General features: G+C 37.9%; 1 long non-coding RNA gene across 2 annotated transcripts in view; it reads left to right on the top strand.

Annotated features, from left to right (window-relative positions):
• The first annotated feature begins 3,644 nt into the window (after window positions 1-3,644).
• Window positions 3,645-26,764, top strand: part of LOC120588515 (uncharacterized) — a 152,491-nt gene continuing 129,371 nt past the window's right edge. For both annotated transcript variants that reach the window (XR_005649256.1, XR_005649254.1), the window contains exons 1-2: window positions 3,645-3,877; window positions 22,017-22,168. This is a non-coding gene — a long non-coding RNA (uncharacterized LOC120588515). The remainder of the gene's footprint in view (window positions 3,878-22,016; window positions 22,169-26,764) is intronic.

Here is a 26,764-nt window from a genome sequence, read left to right as displayed (position 1 = left end):
TTTTTTTTTTTTTAACATAGACACAGATTTGCTTAGACAAAAACTGATTCTAAAAGCTCCCAAAAGTCCAGTATGAAGGATAAGGTCACATAGAGCAACATACACTGATGAGGAGTCTGAAACAGACTACGCAGGTGCCTCAAAAAAATGTCTTTCTTCATAATGTGTGTTCCTCATGCTGAGAGAGGCTGTGTGCTTTGGATTTGTACAGGTGTTGAAAGGCAGGTGTTTTTTGGAGAGAGATATTTTGAGACTGACTTGATCAATCCCATATACAATCTGAATTTTTCTTTAAAACACTTTCAATTTGTTTTCTCAATACAATCTTCTTCAGGCTGAGAGCTGTTTTTCCCTCCAATGCTAAGGGTTTCTATTTCAGAACCTCTTATTAGTGTCTTGTGGTGTCTATGAGTGAGGTGGGTCACAGTGGGTACTCTACATGACATCTAGATTCGTGCTGGGTATCCAGTAGTGTTTCACCCATATCATGACTGTAAATAGAAATTGAGACTGGAGCACTGATCCATTCCCATGAGTGCTAAATTGCAGTCCCACCCAAGAACCCTGCAGGTCCTTCTCCTGCAGCCCGGCCTCCATGACCCTGGTCATCTGGTTGGATATGCGACCAGCGGGAAAGAGAGTCTAAGTACATTATTTATATGTTTTGCAATGTGCTTTATAAGTTTTTTTTAATAACAGTAATATGATATTAAGATAAAATTCAGGTCCATTTTGCTTCCTTCCTCAACTACCTTCCTCTACTATTCTCCCAAGGGACAACCCGTGGTAGTATCCTGCAGTACATAATTCTATTTATTACATCTATATGTATCCATCTTCAATATATACAGTGTTTTTTAAATTTAAAATAATTTGTATCCTACCATTCAAATATTTCTGCAACCTGTTTTTTTCCTCTCCCAGTTTTTTCTAAAACTGCTATTTTAATGTCCTTGGGAATATAATGTCCTTTATTTTTCATTCTCCTTCTGATGGATTTTAGATTGTTCCCAACTTTTTTGTAGCTGTCTCCTGTGCCCATATTTGCAAGTTTCTCTGGAGGAGAACTTCCTAGGTCATGAGGGATGTAAATTTTTAGCTTTAATGTATTGTTAATTTGATATCAAAATAGTTAACTTTATTTTCATTCTGACTGGTAGAATATGAAAATTCCTATTTTCTACATCTTTTTCAACCACACATATTGCCAGGTTAAACATTTTGTAGATAATCAGAGGGATATAAGGAGGTATCTAATTTAATTTATATTTCTCTAAGTGTAGTGAGGAGGAGCATATTTTTTGTGACTTTTGGTAATTTTGTTCTCCTTTTCTGTTTCCTATTCATATTTTTTGCCCATTTTTTTAAAAATTGGGGGGTTTGTTTTGTTGCTTATTAATTTTATTCTTTGTGTATCTTAGATATTTTGATAATGCATATTACAAATATCTTCTAGTCTGTGGTTTGTTTTTTAATAAAATTTTTAAGTTACGCTTTAATTTTTATGTCATTTAAAAATTATAAGCAAATTTATAAATCTTGCCATTTATTATTCATGCTTTCTGTCTTGTTTTAAGAAATTCTGCTTAACTCAAGATCATGAAGATAATCTGTATATTTTCTTCTAATAGTATAAAAGTTTTTATTCACATATTTCTATCCTTTCTATAACTTATCTGTGAATAGAGATTTAGGTTAAGATCTCATTTTATTTATTTGCATATAGGAAGCCAATTTTTTCAATACTGCAATTTTACAATGGAAATAACTTTCTGATTATACAAATAATTCATGATCATTGCTAAAATTCAAAGAATTATTTAAAATATGAAGAAATACATTAAAAGTCACCTGAAATCCTACTGCGCTGAGTTACCACTGATATTTTCAATATCATTTGTCAATAGTCTGTCCTTTCTCCACTTGTTTGTAATATCTCCTCTGTCATACAAAGAGACTTTTCTAGCACTCAGACAAACTTAGAGAATTAATTTTAAATCTGGTTATAATTTATAGAATTCGAAGCATTAACTTTAAGGAGTTTCAAGTTAGGGTACATCAGGCAAGGGCCTGATTTCATTAAGCAGTGTAAATAAGTAAAAAGAATAAAAAGAAACATTAATTGAGAAATAAGGTTTCCCAGGAATAGCCAGTTCTTCTATGGGTTGGGAATATGAGAACTAAGAACTGCAAATTTATGAAACTGAGGCACAGTTCTCTTAGGATCCCATTCAACATGCCAGGTTCACTTTGCTAAATGTTTTCAAATGATGACCGTTGACATTTCCGCTAACAAATAACTTACCTTTAATTTTTTCACAGAAGTACACAAGGAGAAACAGAACCAATTCCTAGAAAAGCATTGTCTAACTCACTTTGATAAAGTATGAATACAGTAGTCCCCCCTCACTTGCAGTTTCGCTTTCCGTGGTTTCAGTTACCTGTTGTCAACTATGTTTTGAAAATATTAAATGCAAAGTTCCAGAAATAAACATTAAGTGTTAAATTATGTGCCATTCTGAGCAGGATAATGAAATGTCACAAGTCCCAGGATATAACTCTGTCCTGTCCAGGACGTGACTCATCCCATTGTCCAGCGTATCTATGCTATATAAGGTCCCCGCCGGTTAGTCACTTAGTAGCTATCTTGGTTATCAGATGGACTGCTGCTATATCACAGTGCTGTGCCCGAGTAATCCTTATTTTACTTAATAATGGCCCCAAAGCACAAGAGTAGTGATGTTGGCAATTTGGATACGCCAAAGAGAAGCCATTAAGTGCTTCTTTTAAGTGAAAAGGTGTGTACAGTATATTAATATATTTTGAGAGACGGAAAGACCACATTCACCTAATTTTTATACAGTAGATTGTTATAATTGTTTCATTTTATTATTAATTGTTGTTAATCTCTTACTGTGACTCATTTATAAATTAAACTTTATCATAAGAGTGTACGAGTAGAGTTCAGTACTATCCGCAGTTTCAGGCATCCACTGGGGATCTTGGAACGTGTTCCCCGCAGATAAGGGGGGACTCCTGTACCTGCCTCACTCTGTTTTGGAGGGTCTATGGAAAGAAGCCATTTATCATGTTTCACTACCACCGAGAAACAGGTGATCATATTTTTCTTCTGCATACACAAATATCATCCTTCGGTATCTTAAGACTTGTTATTTTTCATGAAACTCATATATAAATTCCTCTAGGGTACATTAAAAATACATCTGATTTGTGAATTAAAAAATCATTAATACATATAGACCATGCCTATCAGCACATAGGATGAAAAGAGTCCTTATGTTTTCTGTCTTTGGGTCCATTTAATGTCAAGTGAACATTAATGAAGTTACTCAGCTTTTATACAGATAGACATTCTAACAATATATATGGCATGGATTTTTGCAGATGTATTCAGTCATTATTCATTTCTGTTGCAAAGTGGTTTAAAATGTTTTAAACTATTAGAATATTACGTGTAGAGTTTAGTTATAAAAGAGATTTGGAAAAGCTACATAAGTATTAAGTTCCTGATCCCAAATACAGCCATATAGAGAGGTTAAAAAATAAAATACCTCTCTTATTATTTACCTTGTCTGTTCTATATCTTCCCCTTTTGCTGCAGTGTTGAAGCAGACTGGCAGCAAAGAAAACAACAACCCAAAGCATAGCCAGTGTGTTAGCAGGACTGGGCTCCTAGTCCTCCTGACTTGTGAGTTTGTGTTGACTCGGGTGAATCAGAACTACTTCTTTCCAAGGCCTCTGCGATGGAGCCAGACACAGACAAGTTCCAAGCTCTTCCTGACCACGTGCTGCCTTAACACGCAGGGGCATTTGCTGCTTAACCCAGGCTGCTCAACTGCTCTATTGGTCTAACAAGGTGAGTTTGGAAAGCTATTTCCCTTGAGGACACTCCTAAAGACAAAGAAAAGAGGAAATTGCCTATATGTGTGTTTCTGAGACAACTTCAAGGGGTTTTTAGCGGGCAAAAAATTTCCAGTGTGTGGTTTTTTTTTTGTCTCATCTGAAATACACTGTGGTTTCTGACTAGCCTGGTGCTGTTACTCCAATCATTTTACCTGACCTCTTTTTCAAACAGGCGTAAGACAAGACTGAGCTCATACTTTCATGAAAGGCACTCTGCCACCTAAGCAGAACTAACGCTGTTAGAAGAGCATGCAAATTGTAATTTAAAAAAATCCATAAGCCAGCAGTTTCTTTTGACCACAGTGGTTTTTTTCCTCCTGCTCATTCTGCTGAAGCAGCGGCATTGGTGTACACTGCAAGGCTTTAGCTTTCTGTTCTAATTTGCTGTTCTTCTGATGAGAATTGTGCATTTTGGGATGTTTTGTTTGGCGTGTTAAGTGTTGTACATCCAGCTGGATTTTAAATTTCTGAATACATGCACCCCTCCCTTCTTTATTTATCTTTTTTCTTCCATAGGATCTGATATGGAATTTATACTGTGGGTGCTTGATTACTGAATGTTGAGCGAATGTGTGGTTGAATATGTGAGTGACCGAACAAATATTTCCAGTTTCCTATTTTCCAAACTAAACAGTGCAAACTGGATGGGATCCATTTCAATCCTTGAGGAGAATCTGTAGCAATGCAGAAACAAAAAGATGAGAATTAAAACCCAACAGAATGAGGCAGGACTAGAGTTCATTACTCCCATAGTGGTTTTGATTATGTAGATGAATGTATGTAGCAGGGTATATATATTTATGTGTATGTATGTATATACAATATGTATTATTTAATTAACCACATATTTATACAATTATTTATATAGTTATATGTATGTGTATACATATGTGTATTTGTGTGTGTATATATATGTACATATATAAACATTTTTTTGAGAATGTGCACCAAAGTTACTCCTAGAGAATTATCTTTGTTTAGAAAAATACCTTGATTATCCACTTGTTAGGGGGTAAATAAGGCCCTGGGGCCATGGATGGAAAATATAAGGGAGTAAAGTCATAGCTAAACCTATCTGAATCTAAACATCAGTAGGAACTTGGGAATGGGGGTACAACAGTCAAGAGAGCAGAAGGGAGAGAGTTTAAAGAGAGAGAAATAAGATTCCACAAGGCTTTGCTTGAGAAAATTGTTTTGGGGGGTAAATCAACAAAAAGAAGCTGAATTCCATGTCTGGATTGGCCCAGAGCAGAAAAAAAAAAACAGTGTACGTGGACTGCAAGGGGATTTGGCAAGTGCAGGACTTTGGAACTAGAAGTGAACATGAGTCTGTAAAATCTCAAGAATTAACAAGTAATTCAGGGAGATAATTAGACTTCTCACAGAGCTTGGGTAGATGCTCAAGCAAATTTTTATTAATTCTTGAAAGGTGCTGCTACCTCAACTTATGAGGTAGCTTAAAACTTCCTTCAAACCAGGCTTAGGGTGAGTGATTGAGAAACCTTCTCTTCATTTCAACAAATCACTCTCATGAATGATCTTCTTAAATCCCAGAGTTATTAGACAAAACAAAAGCAAGAAAATAAACATATAACTGATCCCGCAACTTCTTTCAGGGGTTGTTAACAATAGATATTTGAACTGGGGAGACCAAGTTAGCGGCTCTAGTCCCAATTCCGGTGCTAAATCTGAGCAGGTGTAACACTCCACACAGAATGTTTCTAACTCGGGCTTGTGCATTACAGGCCTTGAGGTAGCAATGTGGGGAGCATAGGGCACCAACGGGGCAAACTGTGAAAATACATCAGGTTAGTCAATATGTTCACAACCCGGTATTAAAGTCTTTTTACCTTAATTCCCAGGGCTATTTTAGTTAATATATTAAAATAGAAAGGTAGTTTTTATACTTGTATGATATAGATGGTTATTGTTCCGGTTTTACCAATAAGAGGACTGTGACATAAGCTTGCTCAGCACCACCAGAGCAGGATTCTGAGTTGGGAATTATGATTTCCTGAGTTGGGGTTGGTTCACTGGACACCATTGTTCTTCTCTACAAAGGGTTTATTGTGAAATGTTTACAATAGCACTTTTAGGAAGAGTTCAATGTCTATTTCTATCTTGGTAAAAATGTGGGTGAATCTATATAAGGGGTGGTAGAGTTTGCTGGCAGAAGGGAGAAGGGAATTAATACTTGCTGGGTTCTTACCATGAGTCCAGCACCAGGATCCCTTACCTACATTATCTGCACTTGCCTAAAGATAAAGCAGTAGTGACAAACTCTCTGGGGTGATGTAATGTTCAATACCTTAATGAGATGGGTACACAAAGATGTGCATTTGTCAAAAGCTTCATTTGATACACTGAATATTTCGGCATTTCATTCTTTTAAAAATTTACCTCACAAATAAAAGAACCATAAACAGATATTGAATTCTAGTTAATGATATAGCTACTAGAGTGTTTAGTTATGAAATGTTCTTATGTCTAAACTTACTTTTAAATGCATCTGAAAAATAAGATGGATTGGTGGATGGATAGAAGGCTGGTTAGATGGATCGATACATGATAAAGCAGGTATAGCATGATGCTAATTGTAGAATCTAAGCGATAGATACATGGTATTTGTGGTACAATACTTTAAACTTTTCTATATGGTTGAAAATTTTCATAATTAAGTATTAGAAAAAAAGTAATATAATCAGTTTGTACCAATCTGGCTACTATAGAAAGCTCAGAAATTTGAGTGCTCTGATATCAAATATTCCAGTCAGGCCCACTTTATAGCTATGTGGGTAAAAGGTCCTCCTTGAAAGTAAAGAAAGATACCAGCTACTTCTAGTTGAAACTGCATTTCTAATATGTAGCGCTCTCTTCTTTGAACCACTGCCAAGTGCTTTTCCAAGATGCAGGTTATGGTCCTCATCTTATCTGCCTATCAGCAGCATTTGCATCTTTAGCCACTTCCTTTTCAGGAAGCTTCTCTTCTCTGCCTGGTTAGATACCACACTCTCCTGCTTTTCATCCTACCCCTCTGGTGGCCCCTTCTCCATCTTCTTTACCTACTTTTTAGATATAGAAGCTCCTTTGGGCTGAGTTCTGGGCCTTCCTTTCTTTTCCTTGTGCTCTTTCTCATCAGGTTTTAATGCCACCTCCAGGATTTCTCAAAGCCATGGCTCCAGTGTAGTCCTTTCCTTCCAGCAATGAACCCTTAAATCCAAATGCCTTCCTTGCATCTCCACTTGAACATCTCCCACACACCTCATCCCTATTAAGCCCATATCTGACCTCATGAGCACCCCTTTCCCCAGTTACCAGACCCGCTCCTCTCCCCTTTCCACTCTCAGTGGATGACAGCCCCACATCCTTTTCCCTCACTCTTTAGATGCTTGCTATTCAACCCCAAGTCGGGCGTGTGTCTCTCCCTTCACCTCCCCGCCACCATCCTACTGCAATGGCCATCTCTTCCCAGACTAGTCAGTACCTGTGAGCCAGTGTCCCACCGTGACCTTCACTCCATTCTAATCTAAGTGAAGCTGCCGATGTCATCTTTTTAAAATGTTAAGTCTGATTCCATATGTTCTCTACTCAAAACTTATCAATGGCTTGCCACTGTTGTTGGGGTAAAATACAAAAGGTCCTCATGCTGGGGCCCCTGCCTGCCTCTCTGTTCCTCCCACCACCTCCTTTGCTCGCCCCACTGGGGAGCTTCTGTTCCTCCAACAAACGGAGCATTTTCCTAACTCAGGGCTGTTGTATAGGGCATTCCCTCTTCTTGGAACATTTCCTGAAATCTTTCCTAGTAAATTCCTACTCACTAAACTTAAATAACGCTTCTTGAGAGAAACTTCCTGACATACCTCTCCCCACCTAAATTATGTCTCACTCTGTTATTGACTCTGATATAGGACTTTACTTTTGTCTTACGGTGGAATTAGTGATTATGTGTTTGTCTGTGTGCTTATTTTGTTCATGTCTGTCTCCCCGGCCAGACTTTAAACTCAGTGTGGGCTGGGAGCCTGTCTGCTGTGCTCACCTCTGCATATGCAGCACCTGACACAAGTCCCTGGCACTCAGGATGTGGTCAATATGTACTTATCAGTTGAATAAACACATGACTGTGCCTCAGGGAGATGCAGTTTGAAAGGTGATGGACAATGTCACAAATCAGTATGGCATCAGGATTCAGCATCAGCAGGCCCTATATAGTCTTCCCCATAGGTGTCAGGAAGAACTCATTCAACATTGGGTGTGAGCATGATGGGCACACACAGCCTGTTCTGAATTATTCCTGTCCCTCCTCCTGGCTCACTCCTCACATGCAGGCGAAGAAAAAGCAAGAAAGAGCACCCAATACTTAACACGTGTGCCAAAAGGACTTCCCAGAATCACATGGTTCTTCCCAGCTCCGTAACTTAGTAGGTATACGACCTCATGTGGAGAATTTTATCTTAGAAGCTTGATGTGCTCCACTTTATTAGAAGTACAAAATGAGCTAATACAAGGGAAAGTGCTTCTTATGCTCTAAACCTATGGACCACCACATAGATGTGGGTTACTGTGTAGCTTGAAGTATAGTAAAATATGATTTTGCTGTTTTAACAATGAAAGGTACAATTACCAGTTGTCTTACTAATTGTTTTACAGTAAGAATAATGAAAAACTTGATATGCTTTCCATTTAAAAAAGGATACTTAATTATAGATAAGAATATGGCGGAAATGGCCTAATAAATATTATTTCCTAAATCAGCAATTCATGGTCAAAGTTAACCTACACAGCACTTAAATCATGTGAGCACTCAATTGACCTGTTAGTAATAACTTTCTAGGTTATGCCATACTAAAATCCAAGATTTCCTCATAGTTATATATTGTTTTTATAGCAAAAACATCTTTATTTTCCCGTTTGTAAAAGTAATATGTACTCACAAAAATTCAAATGACATTCAAATATAAATAGCAAAAGAAACCCATTTATAAGTATCTTCTCTTTGCCTACATCAAAAATATTACAAAAATAAGTAAAACTTGAAAGCAAATATAACTAAGTCTTATGAACAAACACCACTTGATGAGAATTTAAAAATCTTTCATACATGGGATTATTATCATCATAATAATAATGTTACCATATTGCTAAAAGCATACTTTTTAAATTTATGATACATTTCCAACTTATCAGCTTTTAGTTCTTTCAGGGGAAATGGCTTGCCAATGTGTATTTGAGAATATCATTCTTTTTGGTTCAACAATAAGAACTATAATGTCCATTAAATATTTCCAGTGACTTTAAAATATATAGAACAACTAAGAGAGATAGAAATTGTTAGCAATGGGAAATGACGCGAGGACCCATGGTATTTCTTAAGTGTTATATGGAAGAGGCAAGAAATAAAAGCTTAGTGGTACATGCTAACTTTGCAGATTATTAATAAATGCAGATATTATGATGGCTTTGACTTTATACAACAGCAATTCATCTGTACTGCCATAAGGAAATAACCAGAAATACTACTATTTTTAAATGCCAGCCTGTCGGCAAGAATGAAGCTAAAATCCCAGGATGTTCCAACAAAAGGCAAAGACATGCCAGGAGCACAGAGTAAACTTTCAGGCTAAATTTGTGTGAGTTATTGGGTAACCCTGGGTTTCTAAATTCTGCTGCTGCATAGATCAACCTACTTGTCAGTAAATAAGGGTAAGAAGTCTACTCCTGTTCTGTATCGCCATCTAGTGGACAAATGACATCCATGTTCTTTGGTGTTTTTGCTTCAGAGAGAGACTTGCCCTAGTTAGCAAGTGAGCTGATGAATATTATTTGAGACAGCGAAAATGAACTAACCTCTGAGTTTTAATTTCCTTTGAACTTTAAAATGTTTGCTTAGTGAAGAAAATCTGGTCTTTCATCATTTTTGATCAAACTGTAGGAAAAAATAAGCAGCATTTATAAGTGGCATCGCTTCCTCTTTTCAAGAATTAAAAATGCATGTGTGTCAATATTTCCACTGAGTTGCCATTAATACTTAATTTTTTAAATCTCTCTTTTTTGTCCCCCCACCACCAGTCTCTTCCTACCTGATTCACAAGTCTTCAATACTACCTTTACTGTACTGTGTAAGTTAAAGCAAAAAACTATTCAAGTTCCCTTGCAATAAATGTATTTCATATTCTGGTAGCAACACATGAATGGATCCTGATATCAGTACAGTGGATCTTGATCTGTTTTTTAAAAAAGAAAAGATCTATTTTTCAATTTTTGAGGAGTCTTCAAACTGTTTTTCATTACAGAATTCCGCTTACACAAGATATCTAAAATAGTCAAACACAGAAGCAGGAGTAGTATGGTGGTTGGGGGAGGCTGTTCAATGGTGTAATGTTTCAGTTACACAAGATGAATTAGTTCTAGAGATCTGCTGAACCGCATTGTGTCTATGGTTAACAACACCGAATTGCACACTTAAAATTTGTTAAGAGGGCAAATCTCATGTTGGGTGTTCTTACCACATAATTTTAAAAAGGATGATTAAGGAAGACAATGAACAAAGAAAGAAAGAAAAAGACTATACTAGAATTTAAAATGGAGTGCTTCTCACATGTATAGTATTGTTTTTGTGAAACTTCCGTTACATACATGTGTATTTTTGTGTACTAGGGCATGATGTCAAGGGCTTTTCATTCTGTGGGGCAAGTGCAGAAGAGTTCAAAAGCCTCTGCTCTATTGTTCTCAAAAAAAAAAAAATCAAACTAAAGCTAAAATTTATGCTGTATTTCAAATGAATTAGGTTTCCTTGTGCTTAAACATAATTCTTTATATTTGAAAAAGGCTGTCTTGAGGCAGTCAATGGGATGGCATTAGCGACACACAAATGGGAACTCTGTGATTGCCATACCAGTCTCTTCTCTTCTCTTTGATGTAAGGAAAAGGTAGTACTGATCTGGAAGCTTTATTGGGATGAAGCATAGCCTTTGGAGCAGGACAACCCTGGTTTTGAATCTCTATATGTAAACTTCTAGCTTTATGTTAGCCTTCTAAGTCTCAGCATCCTAATCTGAAAATGAAGCTAATAATTCTTACTGCATGGAGTTGTTGTGAGAAACAAATGGATACTATAGATGATGTGCCCATCACATGGTAGGTACCCAATCTAAGCAGCCATTAGAAATAGTAAGAGGTACTAATTCCCTGACACCATTTTAAAATAGTTATTTTCTTTTTTTATTGCCCCGAATTTTCTATCTTGGAATTGCAAATATCCCTAAAATAATTTAAAACCTATAATCAAGCCTGAACCCCAATATGGATTTTTTTCTTCTTCAGGGAAGTATAGTGAGAGTTTTAACTCTTCAATCTCTTATTTTGTTTACCACTATGTTTTATTTATGACGAATCTCAGTGGAAGTGTTTTCCTTGCCTCTATAGTGCTTCCTGTATTTTATAGAGAATATGGGTTTCTCCTTCTCAAAGTGAGATGCTGTCTTGGGAGACTTACTACCTAAACATAACAGTAGTGTTTTGTGTAAACAGAGCAGGTCCCAGGAGCAGAGTGAGGACCCAGCTCATTTTCTTTAAATTAACTTTATATTAGTTTCAAGTGTACAACATAACGATTCAATATTTTTATATATTGTGAAATGATCATGACATAAGTCTAGTTCACATCCATCACCATACATAGTTACAACTTTTTTCTTATGATGCTAACTTTAAAGATCTACTTTCTTAGCAACTTTCAAATATGCAATACAGTGTTATTGACTATAGTAACACCGTGCTGTACATTATACCCCAGGACTTATTTATTTTATAACTGGAAGTTTGTATCTTTTGATCCTCTTCACCTATTTTACCCTCCCAACCTCTGCCTCTGGCAACCGCTAATCTGTTTCTGTATTTATGAGTCCAGCTCCATTTTGCACCCTTTCCCTTCAGTTCTGTCTCCTCTCAGTCTCTTTCTGCTTTTTCCTCATTTCTTCCCCAACATGCTGTAGCCTTACAGCAGAGGAAACTGAATTGACAAACTATTGCTAAAATTAGCACCTATCTTGCCTCCTCCAGGGGGTGTCCTGATGAAGAATAAGAAAATGAATGTGTAAGCTGTAAGAACAATGGTGGTTATACTGTCAGATGTTGTTTTTACATCATGAATCCACTCCCCATAATGTTAGGGAAGCAATCGCGTTTGGTGAAACTGCTAGGATCTGCCACTTAGCAGGTGTGTAATGTTGGGCAGGTTATCAAACCTTTTAAGTTTTCTCATCTCTAAATTGGGAAAAATAGTACCTCCTATTCAGAGAGTTCTTTAAGAATCAAAACACGTAATGCCCATAAACACCTTGAAACAGATCTTAGCAATAGTAAATGGTTGCTATGGACTAAATGTTATATTCCTAGAAATTTATATATTGAAGCCTAATCCCCAATGTGATGCTATGTGGAGATGAGGCCTTTGGGAAGTGATTAAGTCATAAGAGTGGAGCCCTCATGAATGAAATTAGTGCCCTTATAAGAAGAGACATGAAGATGGAAGAGTAGATAAACACTGTGCTCACCTCCTCTCATGACCACATCAAAATTACAATTAAATTATAGAACAACCACCCTTGAGAACCACCTGAAGACTAGCTGAACATAACTCTTATAACTAAGGATACAAAGAAGAAACCATGCCAAGATTGGCAGGAGGGGTAGAGATGCAAAATGATCTGGTCCCACATTCACATGTGGCAGTTGAGAATCAGGAGAGATATCTCATTCGTGGAGGCCCCTTTCCTGAGGAGCAAGGGGGTCCCAGTCCCACACAGGGCTCCCCAGCCTAGACCACCAGTGCTGAGAAGAAAAGTCCCCACAACATCTGGCTATGAAAATCAGTTGGGATTCGTTCTGGGTGAGATGGAGAGTTGCTACAGACCCAGGCATCTTCTTAAAGGGCCTGCGCACAGACTTAATTCTCATAGACTCACTTACTTTGAGCTCCAGTGCTGATGCAGCAGCTCGAAAAGTGCCAGGAACATAGAGGGAGGAGCTGAATGGTCTGGCTTCAGGATGAGAGCTGGAGGGGCAGCTCTCTCTGCCGTTTTATTCCTTTGCTGAGCTTTTCCCCCAACCCAGCCTGCAGGCACAGGCAGGTGCCAAATCAATCTCCATCGAACTTGCCCCGCCCTTCTTGCACACAGACCCGAACATCTTTCAGCTGATACTTTCAAGCAGCTGGCCTCAGCCCATGCTGTGAACTTCCCTAAAATCTCTGAAATGTCCACAAAGCCCAAACAAGCATTGGCTGGCCTCAGCATGCCCTGTGCCTCTTGCTAAGCCTCACCCAGCTCAGTTCTAGTGGCTGCCTTCCTCAGTTTGCAGCATAGTCTCTCCCAGGTATCTCCAAGCCAAGCACAGTTAGCTACAAACCACAGATCACTTGGTAGCTTCTACCAGGTGGCCCTGGGCCAGGCACAGGTGGGACTGACTTGGGCCTGCACCAGAGCCCCTCCTAAGAGGCCCCAGAACCAACACAACTAGTGATTAGTTTCAGACTGCACTAGAGCACCACCCAATTAGCTCTACAAAAGGTATACCCAAAAGTTGGATTCAGCAGGCACCAGAGCCCCACTACACTAAATCTCACTCTGTGTGGTCAGCCCCCATATAATAGATCTTCTGCTATAGTCATTGCCAGTTCTCACAGCCAGTCAGCCTGAGGGTCAATTATACCTACTGATATGCCAACAGTAATCGAGGCTCAACTACAACAGGAGAGTACACACAACCCACACAAGAAACACTTTGGAGCACCTGGCTCAGGTGAGCAGGGAGTTTGTACCACTGGGCCCCACAGGACACTTACTACATAAGAGTAACCTGGCAAGACCGGGAGACATAGCAGATCTACCGAATATGTAGAAAAAAACACAGGGAGGCAGCTAAAACAAGGAGACAAAAAACATCCCAGATGAAAGCATAGGACAAAGCTCCAGAAAAAGAACAAAACAAAATGGAGATGAGCAATCTACCCAATACAGAGTTCAAAACACTGGCTATGAGGATGGTCAGTGAACTTAGGAGAAGATTAGATGACATCAGTGAGAACTTACAGAAGCAGTAGAAACTATAAAAAAAAAGTCGGAAAGGAAGAATACATTAGATGGAATCAATGGCAGGTTATATGAAGCAGATAATTGAATCAGCGATCTGGAAGACAAGGTAGTAGAAAATACCCAATCAGAACAGCAAAAGAATTTAAAAAAATGAGGATCATTTAAGAGACCTCTGGGACAACATCAAGTGTACCAACATTCACATTATAGGGGTACTAGAAGGAGAAGAGAGAGAGCAAAGGATTGAAAACCTATTTCAAGCAATAATGACTGAAAACTTTCTTATCCTGACAAAGGCAAAAGACATATAAGCCCAGAAAGTGCAGAGAGTTCGAAACAAGATGAATCCAAGACACATCATAATTAAAATGCGAAAAGTTAAAGACACATCATAATTAAAATGCGAAAAGTTAAAGACAAAGAGAGAATTTAAAAAGCAGTAAGAGAAAAGCGGTTACCTACAAGGGAGCTCCCATTAGACAGTCAGCTGATTTCTCAACAGAAACTTCGCAGGCCAGAGGGGATTGGAAAGAAATATTCAAAGTGATAAAAGGTAAAGACCTATAACCAAGATTACTCGAGCAAAGCTACCATTTAGAACCGAAGGACAGGTGAAGAACTTCCAAGACAAGAAAAAGCTAAAGGAGTTCATCATTACCAAACTAATATTATAGCAAATATTAAAGGAAGTTCTTTAAGAAGAAGAAGAAAAAGATAAATATGAATAATAAAATGGCAATCACTACATACATATCAATAATTACTTCAAATGTAAAGGGATTAAGTGCTTCAATCATAAGACATGGGGGGTTGAATGGACAAGAAAACAAGACCAAAGTGTCCACTGATAGATGGCTGAAGAAGATGTGGTACAATCACTTCATAAATTATATAATGCCTAACCACTATGCTGTACACTTGTAACTAATATAAAATAATATTGAATGTTAACTGTAATTTAAAAAAAGCAATCCAAATAAAAAATAAAGATGTACTACATATATACAATGGAATATTACTCAGCCAATAAGAAATGACTACATAGATAGAACTAGAAGATATTAGGTTGAGTGAAATAAGTCAGACAGAGCAAGATAAATACCATATAATTTCACTTGTATGTGCAATCTAAAAAAACAAACTAGATGAACAAACAAAACAAGAGAAACTCATAGATATAGAGAACAAACTGGTGATTGACTAGTAGGAGGGGTAGGGAGGCTGGGTGAAAAAGGTAAAGGGATTAAGAAGTACGAATTGGCAGTTACAAAATAGTCATGAAACTATAAAGTACGGCATAGTAATATAGTAAATAATATTATAATAATTACGCATGGTGCCGGGGGGGACTAGCTTTATTGGGGAGATCGCTTTGTAAGTTATATAAATGTCTAACCACTATGCTGTACACTTGAAACTAATATAATATTGAATGTTGACTGTAACTGAAGAATAAAATAAAAGAAGCGACATGAGATTGCTCTCTTTCTCTTTTCCATGTGAAGACATAGCAAGAAGATGGCCATCTGTAAACCAGAAAGAGGGTTCTCACCAGACACAGATTTTGGTCTCCAATCCTCAGAACTATAATATCAATATTTGGTGTTTAAGCTACTCAGTTTAAGGTACTTTTGTTATAGCAGCCTGAACTGACTAAAACAATGATTAGTAAATATCAATGGTTGTTATTATCATATCTCCCAGAATTTTTGTCTTCAAAGGACCAGAAAGGCGGTTCTTAAGTTAAAGTTAATATAAAACTTGTGCTTTGGGGGGAAATGGAAGAAAAATAAGAAATTTAGGGCTTAGGAGCCTTCCCGATACTCTCAAATCATACCATGTAAGCAACTATCTGAGCTTGATATTGGAGCAGTGAATTTCCATATTTACTTGAAATTTGGATACGGCTTGTGCAATGTAATGAGTGGCTTCATGAATGATCTATTATGCTGTTTTAAGTTAACAATCTTTTCAAACCACAGAGGCTGGTTATTACTTTATAACTCTCATGATAATATTATCTACTCAACTGTCAGCAATCACCTTTCTCCCTTAGTGCTCTGCCTTCAGAATCATAGAAAGCAGAGAGAAATTAGGGGCAAAAAAGGCCTTGGTAGTGAGGACATGGGGAGGAGAAAAAAATAAGGGATGGGAGGAAAGGGACAGGGAGTGGGAGAGAACAGAATGCTAGAAGAACCACTTTCTTCTTATTGTTTGTTTTTAAAGGGAATGTTTGTTGACACATACTATGTGTACCATTCATAGTACATGAGATGATTTTAGATGGTATACCGTTAAACATTTTCAAATTTCATGGTATCTGACTGTCAGCTTCCAAAAGACCATCAAAAAACCTGTTGAGCAAGCAAAACTGTTTATTAGACTTTTGAATTAGAATTGTGACTACAGTGTACTGTAAAAAGAGATCACTGCTTTGACAATTTTTAGTTAGTTGTACTTCAGAAAGAAAAGTTCAAGGAAGATTATAAAGTTTGGAGGTTAGGGCTCAAGTGGAAGAAGGTGGGTCTTTTAAGGTAGAGAATGGATTTTGGTTGGGCATAGTTTATGACATACTTATTCAGAATTTGAGAACATAGAAGATGAGGGTCTAGAGGAATAAACTGCTATCTAATAACAGTTTGCTCAGGTAATCAAATTGTTTACCTGAATAAAGTCATTTGCAAAAATTTCCTGAAGCAAACAGTAAAGTTATTTATTGGTGTATGGTCTTATTTCTGGGGCAAGGATTTCCTGGAACAAACAATTGTATCATGTTGGCACAGACGGGCTCAGTTCTCACAATTATGTGTTTAACTAATGTGTGTTTAAAAATATATAACTAACACCTCAAACTACTAATCTTAAAATGATATTATTTAGGACAACTTTAAATTAAATTTAAAGTTAAAAGCTGAGTTGATTCAAAGGAAAACAATGAATAGTATAGATGGTACTGAACCATGAGAAAAAATTGTGACTACAGTGTATGAAAGACTGTGGTGTGAAATATACTGTTCAATACTGTGAGAATGTCCTGGTAGAGACTAGACTGGAGGACAGTTCTCTCAATGGGCAAGACATGTAATCCACAGATAAATCATCAGAGAGAGAGCCAAGGGAAGTGGGGGTGTTTTCAAGAGCTGGTCACCTGGGCTGGGAGGGGCATGTGACTCCCTGGGTTTAGTGTCATCTCTGTTGTGCAAATGAGCTGAGAACTAGAAAATTCCCCCTGGCTGGAAACTCTGACTTAGTGATGTGTCTACTTGGGGTTTGAGCTTTCAAATAGGAAGTAGCAGCTGCTATTGGAAGATGCTATGCAAGGTAGATGGGTTCCCCAATAGTGGCACCTGCCATTGCGGTCACTAGGCTCCATGGCTCTAGCTGCCAACTGAACAGTATAGTAAAGAGGAGCCAAGACTTGTTTAAAGGCAAACCAGCCAGAATGGTTTGGTGATGAATATTTTGGAAAAAACGAAAAAGATAGAAAAAAAGTCAAGGGAAGCTTTTAGTTTTCTAGAAGTCAGAGCCATAGAAACTTCCAGGCTGGTGTTGTTATCAGGGAGGGAGGACACATCTCAGTCAATTCAGACCAAAGTTAGTTTGAATTACAGGAGAAGAACCTTCTGGGCCAGATAGAGAAGGGCCTTCCTTAGGCAGAAAACCCAGAGACCAGAGTAGAATCCTGTAGGATCTGTTGTCCTCAGCAGACAAAATAATGCTTTGTCATGGGTCAGAGGGGTGATGGGGTGGAAGGTGAGCAGGTGTGAGGCAGCAGGTCCTGCAAGTTTCTGAGAATCTCTGTATTGTGCTCATCAGGGATGCCAACTTGAATGATCCTGGAATGTAAATCTAAAGAGCTTTACCAGCATTCTACTCAAATTAATTGGGTCTCACTCCAGAGCAAAACCAGGAGAACTAGGAAAGGAGCCTTTCTGAAAGCAACACTATTACCTTTATTTAAAGACAAAGACCAACTATTGTCAGTATTCTACAAGTCAATAATTCCTAATGATTTCTTGTGACAGCTGCAGTTTTGCTCGTTGCTTTGTTACTCTTTGTCAGCTTCCTGGACCAGTGCTGCATGTTAAGGAGCACAGGGCTCCTCAGTCACCTTCACCATCAACAGGTAATCTAAAGAATTAATGATGATTCAAAAAACAAAACAAAACAAAATGAGCAAACAAAAACACAAAGCAAAAAGTAGACTACTACCTTACCAACATCAACGAAACATCCAAGCAACAAAGTAGAAGGCTATCCAAAATGTGGACATTAGAATATTTACTATTATTCTTTATGAAACAAATAACTACAAAAGGAAATTGTGAGCAATTTTTTTCCAGCAGGCTGAGATCTCAAGAATGCCTGCTCCCCAGTTTCAGCAACCACTAAGTTTACACTTTTTTCCTGATTTTTATTATTCTGGTAATATGAATTGAAAGAAGAAATAACAATACTGCATGGAGAGAACCCAAACCAAATAAATCTAAAATATGTAGTAAATGCTTCCCCCCATTTTCGTTCATTTTGGATGCTGCTACTAAACATTTAAATATTATAATTTAAAAAGAAATTTTATGCCTTTCTTGTTTATTTCTAGAGTGAGGAGAAGATAACATTTTTGCTTTTTTATGACTCTCTTTGAAAATGTGCAGCATAAAGTTCCTCAAAAAATTTTTGCCCTTAAAGGAAAAAAAAAAAAAGATTGTTCCACCACATAATACTCAAGTCACCTCAGGCGTACCCTCCCCGAGCCTCAGGTTTTGCATCTGTGCTGATCTCGTGGTTGACGTTATAAGGATCAAGTGACAGAGTATGTGTAGACGTTTGGCATATTATCAACACTTAACACTTATTAACTGTTGGCTATTAATTTTTATAAACCTGAAGGGGATTTTTATTTTGAGATTTATGCTTCCCATAGGCCTGGGGGAAGAGAAATGCAGGCCAAAGAGTAGGTGGCGACAGTGAAAGAGTCACACAGGCAAATCTCAGGGTCTGTGGGAAAAGAAATGATAAGTTGCCTGTCATCTATATTCTCCTGTCAACATAGAAAGACAATAAACTCCACAAAAAACCTCAGCAAAAAAACAACAAAAACACACAAACCTCTATGAAGGGAGCACAAAAGGAAAATGATGAGGAAGGCTGATTTTGTAACTCCCGGCCTATGAAGAAAGCTTCCATTTGATGACTTATTTGAATCAATACTGATTGAAGAAAGAGAAATCACCAGAAAAACTAGAAAAACAGGGCAAACGAAGGAGTGTGAGAAAGCCACACAAACCATACAAAGGAGAGGTATGCACAAATGAAGTTGTATTCCATGAAAAGGTGTAAATTTATAAAAGGCATGTAGGTACATATACAATCATAATTTTGTAAAACAGATACTCACAATAATAATAATGAAAAGAGATTCCGACACGATTAGAATATATTGTTCAGGAAAGTTTTAAAGATACTTAAATCCAATGTAAAAAGTAAACAAGGCACTACAAAATAGTTTAATATTATTTAAAAATTGTTTTTGTTATTACTGTTTTACTTCACTCATAGTCTATCAATTTTTATAAGTAGATGTTCCCTAATTTTGATATTACCTATAAAGGCAATAATGAACACATTTATAATCATAATTAAAACTAAACCACCAGAACTCTTTGGGTGGGATAGGATGCTGGTTATGCCAAATTGGGACACGCAGGATATCTGAGAGACTTCTCTGAGAGTACTTTTTTGAAAAAATAATTCCCCTCTAACTCTCCCCCAATCTAGTCTTCCTTTATGACCCTGGAATATCTTACACTTCTCCAAATGTGGCCCCAAACTCACTGTATTATAAGTTCCTGTTGATTTTCCTCTCTCTCTCTCCTTTGGACGACAAACTGAAAAGGTAGATGATAAATACTTGTTGAATTAATGAAGTCAACAACCATTTATTGGATGCCTAGTGTATGACAGGCACTGTTTTTGGGGATGTAGCAATGAGCGTGAGTGCATAAAGAATCTCTGACTTCACAGAGCTTTCATTCTAGTGGGAGGAAACAGATAATAACAAGAAAATAAACATCTGTAGTGTGTCAACGGTGATAAAAGCCATGGATAAAACTAGAGAAGACGTGTGGGGAGCGCTCGGGTAGGGGGCGAGCACCAAGCAGAGGAAATAGCAGTGCAAGTGCCCCGGCCCAGCCTAAGCTACACACTTGATGTGTTGCAGGAGCAGGCAGGCGAGGAAGCAGTTAGAGGAAGGTAGTCAGAGATCAAATCAGAAAGATAAACTGGGTTACAGATTGTATAGGACCTGGCAGGTCGCTGTAATAACTTGTTCTTTTTCTTTTCTTCCAAATTATTTAAGAGTCGACGGGAGGGTTTGAGCAGAGGAGTGATATGATCTGGCTTTTCATGTTGAAAGGATGACTCTGGCTGCTGGGAAGAATTAACATGAGAAAGCAAAGACTAAAGTAGCAAGAACAGTTGTAATTATAATAATCCAGGCACGGTGGCTTCGCCATGGAGGGGATTAAGTCTGGAGTCACTGATAAGGCTATGAAATGAGAGAGACAGAAGAGCGAGCGAGAGAGAGAGCGGGCGTGCGCAAGCGAAGCACGACTCTAGGCTGTTAGTGACCAGTGAAGATGGAGTTGCCTTCTGCTGGGCGAGAGAGCACATGAGGAGCAGTTATGGGGTGCGGGGAAGACCAGAAGCTTGGTTTCGGATATACTAAGTTTGAGTTGCTTACTGGACATACATTTCTTTTATGTATTGAATTCTCCATCCAAATTGAAGAGTAGGTGGTATTTCTTTTTCTAAGAGGAACTGAGAGTTTATGTAGCTGCCTGGCAGGAGCTGAAACTGTGGAAGGGTTGGGGTTATGTTTGATTGTTTTTGTTCAAAAATAGGGAAACAGATTTACATCACACAATCCCATTTTTCTTCAGCAATTAATACAACATTTGACAGTCTTCAACAGCAGCCCAGGGATATTAGCGCTCAGTGTGTAGGCTTTTGGATTAAGGTAATTCTGAAGCTTAGAATTATAAAACGTATGTGGGCCCTGTTGGGAGAAGTGGTCTGCCATGGGCCCTGACTGTCATTGCAGGCCCTCGCTGAGTGCACAAGGAGCATGTTAGGCTGATCTGTCTCCTGATACGGTTTCTCTAGTTTGTCGCACAGGTGATTAATTGGGTCACAGTGGAGGGGAAATGGTTTGTTTGCTGCCCATTTGAGTGTTGGGCCCTTGACCCTGGGTTCCTCTTCCACAAGGCAATCCACTGCATGTGCAGATGTCACCTGGGACCAACCATCATCCCTGTGTTACATGGGACAAGAGGTACTGATGCAAATGTGCTGATGTTGTCAGCTGTGCTGTTAGTAGTAAAGTCTTTTGTCTTTGACCTAGGAGTCTTGCGCCTTCTGCCAGCATCCACAGAACAGTAATGGAACTTTTTAGAGTATAATTTGCGTAAAATTTCAGAGCCTCCACATTTCTTGACTGGCCTCATCTCTCTCAAAGGGGTTGTCTAAAGCCCCATTCTGGGATGGAGGAGTAGTTTATGGAACATAAAGGGGATCATGTCAAATGCCCAGGCCCAGTGAGGAAAGACTCTGGTTCCTTTCTGAATGAAGTAACTGTTGGGGCAAAATGAAGAAAACTGATTACATGGAGTTGAAGGTCTTAGGCTAACCTTCGATTTGTTTATACTCCTTTACTCACCATGTAGTGGTAAATGTGAGTCCTTTCTACCATCCCTTAGGACTGAGTAAAGGATGGTGACAGGAGGAAAGATCATTTTCAGGGTAAAGGGAGAGGATAATAGCTGTTGAAAACAAAAGAAACCCAAGTCCACTTTTGCTTAGGAATAGACAGGTAGCTAGGCCACAAAAATGCAGAACCTTTGTTTTTTGCAAAAAGAATACATTTGCATTTATTTTTAAGAAATTTAAGATTGGCTATGCTATTGACTGCTTAACCTTCCCCATTTATATTCATTATTCTAGAGTGTACCTCCCTCCCTTGTGGACCTGATGCTCAGTGAGGGACCAGCCAGCAGACTCCCATGGCAATTGCCGGGGGGTAGGGGAAGTGGAGTAGAAAGACCAAGAAGAGTTCCTGATTGTCTAAGGGAACACTGGAATGAGACATCATTTCTGTAAGTGTCAGCCTTTCAGTATACAGTATTAATTTATTAATGTATTGAATTTATGCAGTATTGCAGATGTAATTTTGTGCACTATGTGCACTGTAACCCTTCTTCCTTCTATTAAAGCTCATCTTTTTGAGTTGGTATCAATGATGAAAAGGAAAGAGAAAACAGAGTGATTGGTGATCGTGTGGAACCATCAACACCAAGGTCACACATATTAATTGATATCACAGTGTGGGAATGGCACACTGTGACAGATGGTACATAAATAAGCTGATGTTAATCTAGGTAGTCTGTACTCATGTTTTTTTTTCCCCCAAGAAAGCAGGAAATACTTGAATCCAGGGCTTCTCTTTATCTCTGAACTATGCTGCCATTCCAAATAAATAAGAAAATGGAAAGATGGTAACTTTGTTTTACATAATGTGTCAGCTGAATGAAAAAAAATTTTTATCTCCTCTCATAAAATAGTCTACCTCATCTCAATTTACAAAATTATTATTTACTCCTTTTATTCATTGTTCTAGGCGTTTAAATAAAAGGATAGGTGTAATGTCTCAGACTAAAATCTAGATCACTGATGTCCAAATTAGATTCTTATTAGATTCCTATCCTCTTTTGCTGTCATGACATACAACAACAACAACAACAACAACAAAATACATTAATTGCAAACGGTCTTTGAATCAGGTCTCCTGCATTAGAGTTGGTGAATGAATGGAAGTTTCCAGGTCATTTACAAAATGAAGAACACTAATACAAATGCTTATTATTTCTACAGCAGGGATTTTGTGGGTAATCACAATTTGCCTGAATCCAAAGATAGAAAGATAATTACTTTCTTCCCCAGGGAATGGTTTGTTGAGAAAAACACTTTCAGGTTTTTTTTTTTTTTTTTTTTTTTTTGTGGAGAAGCAGCATTACCATAAGGAAGGAAAGAAATAACACTTCAAGTGTTCTCGGAAGCAATGGCTTGAGGATGGAAATATTTGCACTGGGGAGTTTTGAGTAGAGAGACGTTCTTTCAGGTTCTGAGCCTTTTCCGTGAGTTCTAGACCTTCTCCAGGTTCTGGGATTGGGTAACCCAACTGAGCTATTTTTCAGGGAACCTGAACTGCAGAGATTCAGCCCTCATCAACAGAGTTTGAACTGAAGTGTGTTGTCAGTTTAAAATACACACCAGATGTTTGAAGACTATGTACAAAAAAGACTATAAGTTCTCTCATTAATTTTTACAATGATATCATGTCAAAATTATATTTCGAATATAATGGATTAAATAAAATATATTCTTAAAATTAACTTTACTTTACCTGTTTCTTTTTCCTTTTAAAAATGTGGCCACTAGAAAGTATGAAATTAAATGTGTTTCTATTGGAAAGCACTGTTCTAGAAATTGGGAACGATGGAATGACCACATGTCAGAAAAGGAGAAGGAAAACAGAGGGAAAAAAAAAGCGTGTTAGCTATTGTTCCATCTCTAGGTCTGGAAAGAGTTAGTGAAGAAAAAAAACATTTTTTCTTAGAATTTTAGAGCTGGCAAAGCCATTAGGAATGATCTAGTCTGATATTTCTCAAACGAGAGAACTTAGGGATCTTTGAAAATGATCCATAGACGCAGAGATTTTCTCAGACCTCAGCTTGAGAAGTAATGATGGAATTCAACAAACTTGTTTTGCAGATTAGGAAAGTAAGACTTAGGGAGACTACATGACTTCAGAGCACCCAGCTAGTTGGTGGAGATATATAACTCTACTCTCTGGTAAACCATGGAAATTGTGTGCGTGTGTGTGTGTGTTTTATATAACAAAATGTAAATTTCACTCTTATCTCCAAAAACGTTCCAGTATATGTTGAAAAGTAATAGGTGTCTCTCCAGCAAAAGGAATGTATCAGGATAGATTTGAGGCTAGCTAAATAAGTGTCAAGTCCATTTCACTTCCTTTCATTCAACTACTAGGACATTTCCATAGTTCCCTTTTTATCTCAAATATCCCTAAAATCCTCATTTGGGTTTTATATTCTATTTTCTACCACCCTGATGAGACTTTTAAAAAGCTTATTTTGACATCTTCCTCTCTGGATCCACACATAATCTTAGAGGATAATATTTCCTATCCAAAATACTTTCTTCTTCAAAGTCACAAGTTTCCTCTTAAAAATATAAGTTCTCTACCTACCTGCTTCAAGTGTTTTCTTCAGGACCCCTGTTAGTAAAATATGTGTCATGTAGCAACAGCGTCTGTGGCTTCCCTGCAGCTAACACAGATAACTGAGAGGCCAGCCTCATACTGCACCCTCTGATAAACTCAGAGCTTCCTTCCATAGTAGCACAGTGTTTCTTTAAGAAATGGAACATTCTTGGAACGAGCCAATGCCTTGCCCAGACTTCCAATACTTTTTCTCTTGCTTGGTATAGATGAAATCCTGCAGTGAGTATCTGGCAGCTTCTGCCATAGCATTACCTTGTCTAAAGAAGTTCAGCCTTTTGCTCAAGTTCTTGGCCCCTGCAATTGTGAAATTGGCTTCAATGGTTAAACAAAAAAGTTCTCCACTTTTCCTCTATTTTTGTCCCCTCAGAATGCTTTAGAATTATTAAATATAATTAAAACTGTTGCAGTCTTTAAGACAATCTAAACAACCCACCAGCACTCTCTTTCTATGTCAACTATTAAAAGAAAAGTTAGATCTCAGAATCTTTGTGATTACTTTCCAGAAGAAAGATATTATGAGAACATAGTCTAAGGAATTGACTCATGTCAGATAAGTAAGGATTTCCGTTCACTTATTTGATGACTAACAGCATTCTTCCGGCTATTAAGTATAACAATTTGAAATTATTATATTGTGTAACCAAAAGATGGCAGTACTCACTCTTCCTGTTTTCTGTTTTAGGACAAAATGAAAAGGTCATCTTATTATTTCATTTTCCCTTTACTCACCATGAAATGAAAATAGTGAGTAAAAGTTACATAAGCAAATAAATAAAATATGTCCTGAGCCTCTTTAGTACAACATTAGTAATTTGGTACAGACAGATACTTCTACAGAAAAAGTATATAAGACATTTTATTTTATTTACTTGATTTACTTTCCTAACACTGGATTGTTGCTTCTATTTCTGAACATTTAAAACAGTACCTCCAGAAAACTACCATGTTTCTTCCAAAATGACAGAGAATAGGTAGATCTCATTAATGGTAGTTCATGTCTGTACATGACAAGAGAATATTGAATAAAAAACAAAATTCAACAATAGTACTAGTTCATTTCATAGACCTCTAGGCTCAGAAAGACTAGAATCATTTCTAAAGAATTGTTTAGGAAGAGCCTTGGGGTGACCTTGATGGTTGAGACATTAACTCAGTAGAGAAAAAGGGGGGGGGGTGAGCAAAAACTAGTAAATCAAAAATGGTAAGGTGGCAAAAATTATGTCAGAAATATTGGGAGTGATGTCAGAAACATGGTGGAGTAAAAGATGTCCTCAGATTTCTCCCCTTGAAACAACAATAAGCTGAACATCTAAAACTCAACAAAAATACACTCAAACTGCACACAAGCACGTCTGAGCATGGGATCTGTGCATAAGAGCTACAATAAGTCAGAACCCTGGGTGTTGGGCAGTAGACTGGGAGAAACAAAGAAGCTGCCTCTAGCAGTGGGAGCTCCCTGCAGGAGGATGGGGCGGGAAGAAGGTGTAGCAAGTTCCCTGAACAGTCCTGCCTGGGAGAGCTGTGAACTCCATGCAGCCGGCAGCAGTGCCCAGGCAACAGGGCAGAAAGCAGAGAAGTGGGGACGGCAGAGAAGCGAGGATGGCAGAGAAAAAACAGTTGATTTTTACCAGCCACGGATGTAAAACTGAGGCTGAGATGCAGCCTGCATCCCTCAACCCAGAGGGCTCCTCTCCCCATATCCTCCGAGACTGAACACTGCCAAGCCCCAGGGGAATCTAAGCAAATGCTAACAAAACTGTCGCTAACGTTGACAGGGACTGAGACTGAGGGTAGCGAGCATGATTAAACATCTATAAGAGAAAAAAAGACATTATTAAGAAAGGATCCAAGAGGCTTAGATGCCACCTACTGGAAACCAAAAGAAAAGTGCCTTCTTTGTAACAGACTAAAGAGAGACCTTTATATAATAAATCTTCTTTCTGGAAAAACAGCAGAATACACTTCCATTAATGCCCAGGCACAGAAATAGTCCATTAAACACTATGAACAACCAAGGTGACAAGGCATCTCAGAAAGAAAGAGAAAAATCTCCAGAAAATAAGCTTACAGACATAGAAATATGCGACTTAAATGACAGAGAATTCAGAGTGGTACTTCTGAAAAAAATCAGTGAGATATGTACATAATTAGGAATAAGGCAACTAGTAGGCAGATAGAAGCAGAAGAGTGCAACTCTTACTAAGAACAGGGCATTATAAGCTTAAATGATAAGAACAGATTTGCTATAGCAAGATAGAAATAAACATTCAGTATACATAGGGACAAATTGAGACAACAATGACTGAAAAGGGGAGGATTCAAAGATCCAAATTTGCAAAGGGAAGTGGAGATAAGACATGTGCAGAAGAAAATGGATGACTGCATATAT

Source organism: Pteropus medius, unplaced genomic scaffold (genome assembly GCF_902729225.1).
Source record: "Pteropus medius unplaced genomic scaffold, Ma_sr-lr_union100, whole genome shotgun sequence".
In the NCBI taxonomy this organism is placed as follows: domain Eukaryota; kingdom Metazoa; phylum Chordata; class Mammalia; order Chiroptera; family Pteropodidae; genus Pteropus; species Pteropus medius.
The sequence above is the reverse complement of the archived record's forward strand: the minus strand, read 5'-3'. Positions and strand labels throughout refer to the sequence as shown.